This window comes from Megalopta genalis, chromosome 9, assembly GCF_051020955.1.
Source record: "Megalopta genalis isolate 19385.01 chromosome 9, iyMegGena1_principal, whole genome shotgun sequence".
Taxonomy (NCBI): domain Eukaryota; kingdom Metazoa; phylum Arthropoda; class Insecta; order Hymenoptera; family Halictidae; genus Megalopta; species Megalopta genalis.
This window is the reverse complement of record NC_135021.1, coordinates 3,880,001-3,882,500: the sequence shown is the minus strand read 5'-3', so window position 1 is coordinate 3,882,500 and position 2,500 is coordinate 3,880,001. Positions and strand designations below refer to the sequence as shown.

The window sequence follows — 2,500 nt, the reverse complement described above, 5'->3', positions numbered from 1 at the left end:
TATGGATAAATGGCCCCATTCAAGATGGACTTGGACGCGGTTGCGACGTTACGGGATAAATTGACCCTCCTGAACACTACATTTCCCAACGGCGGAACTCCGCGGGATTCAGTGCTGGGCTAATTCCTGTTCGCTCGCCGCTACTAAGGAAATCCTGGTTAGTTTCTTTTCCTCCGCTTAGTAATATGCTTAAATTCAGCGGGTAATCTCGCCTACTCTGAGGTCGTCGGAACGTGAAAAAAAATTTTTTCAGAGCTTCCCCCCCCGAAAGCATTTTGCGAAACGTGTACAGAGCAACACAAAAAAAAAAAAAAATAAAAAAAACACAAAAAACCCTTAAAGCAAAAAAAAAACCGTTTATCGCGCCTCACCAATATATCTTTTATAAAATTCGATATCCTCTCCAAATATAGATCTTCGAAACACTCGCAAGACGATTACAATCGGTATAACTTTAACGTCCGTCCGAAAAGTACTTTCGGGGACTAGACGACCGATTGATCTCGTGCGGTTTCGCTATTCGATCATTTGAAGAGAACAAAAAGATATATGGGGCGACCGACAAACGGTTTTCCGTAGAACCAGACTCGCGATTGCGTTGACACACACATCATAGCCACACCAATAGAAGAGTTTTAGGACGGTAACCCGGGTGGGGTGTTCTTTACTCAGAATATGTGCAACATCGGATCTATATAGCCATCGATACAATTCGTACACAAATGTGTCGTACGAAGAGAGAGACTTTTTTTCCTCTGGCAACATAACGGTAAGAGACATCCTTCCACACTCATAGGTTCCACTCCCTGGGGCTATGATATATATATACATATAAATTCAAATTCGAAGCAACGGTCACAATTCTACTCTATATTTTTGCGGGTTATGTGTTCTTTCGTTCAATTTCTTTCATGCGTTCGTTCGATCTCTGTACACAGTCTTCACATAGGACAGACTCGTGTAGTACGCTTTCGTGGGTTAAACCCATCTCGTTTCATTTCAGGCGACGTCGGGAGCGCGTTGAAAATGTACCAGTGAAATCTCGATAGTTCTACGAATACGAATCGTCCCGAAAAAGATTTTGTCACCGCTTCGAAGCGGTGTTTCAGACGGGCGGACGTATATAAAACATATACGACACACGACACCGCCTTCCACACTCACGCTAGTTCGAACACGATTTCCATCTCTCTCGAAGACTGTTAGACGTACGTAAAATTTCTCAATATTCATAGGACCGCGACAAACGCCGACGAAGCGCCCACCATTCGCTCGTACGTATATAGGCAACAAGTGCCATCAACGCAAGCAGTTTATAAGTACGTAAACGACCCTCAGCCAGGCGTGGTCCAGGAATTGTATCCGTGGACCGCAATGTGCGTTCGAAATGTCGATGTTCATGTGTCCTGCAGTTCACACGTTGACGCGCAATTAGCTGCGTTCTTCATCGACCCACGAGCCAAGTGATCCACCGTTCAGGGTAATTTTTCCCTTTTATTCTCTCATATATATATAATGTGTATTTGCTATCCACCACATTTTTGTGTTATATTTCGGAACAAGCCGATACCCGAAGAGCTCCAACCAGCGCGCGAAGGAGATTCGGGAGTCGTCGTACAACGACATAATTGTCCCTTAAAGAACGAGATATTTCCGTCGAAACCATATATATATGTACGAGCAAATCCAAAACCACTGTTTTCTTGCAAGTTCGACGGTCGGAGCGAATAGAACATTGAAAAGCCTTCTATCGAAGAAACACAGAGAGTATATCACCTCCAAAAACGACGGGGATATGGATATTCAAACTGGACAATTATCAACCCGATACTGGATTCGAAAAGTTTCTCTCTCCTTTCGTCGTTATTTACACCGGACGGACTCACGGCCGGCTCTAGCTGGGTGTCATATATATATACGTCCCACGCTCATGCTGCCACTAGCGCGCAACAGAGTAGGGTGTCAATGACAACGACACAGCATTGAAACGAGCTACACAAGCCGGTCTCTCTTGATACCAATGTAAACGAGCATTAAGTTATCTTCAGACTGCCCGATATTTTCGTCCTTTGGACTTTCCCAACGATTCCTTTTTTTCTTTTTTTTTTTACACCACAGCGAAGACTTGAGGAAGCGTGATTAGCACGCTCGCATCCCTCCCTGTCCTACTACAACTGTGTGTGTGTGTGTGTAAAGAAAGAAAAAAGAATACATTGGCTTTCTCTCTATCGAGAAGATGGCCTACGCAACGCAGATCAAAGGCCTAATACGTGTAATATAATACGCGTCTGGCCGTGTATAAATCACGCACGAATGATCTGGTCGGGCCCAACTCTTCTCGTACGCTTATTTTTCCGTGTTGAGGCACTATCATAAAATCACACAAACCCCAACACGTGTGTGTCTTGGAAGGAAGATGGCCTACGCAACGCAGATCAAAGGCCTAATACGTGTAGTACACACGTCTGCCGTGTAAATCACGCACGAATGATCTGGTCGG

The 2,500-nt window shown here is 44.5% G+C and overlaps 1 non-coding gene and 1 pseudogene across 1 annotated transcript; both read right to left on the bottom strand.

Annotated features, from left to right (window-relative positions):
• Positions 1 to 226, bottom strand: part of LOC143260054 (large subunit ribosomal RNA) — an 8,092-nt pseudogene extending 7,866 nt beyond the window's left edge.
• Positions 227 to 1,328: 1,102 nt separating this feature from the next.
• LOC143260071 (5.8S ribosomal RNA) lies at positions 1,329 to 1,483 on the bottom strand. The gene has a single exon (XR_013034161.1). It is a non-coding gene; the product is annotated as a 5.8S ribosomal RNA (ribosomal RNA).
• Between the last annotated feature and the right edge of the window lie 1,017 nt (positions 1,484 to 2,500).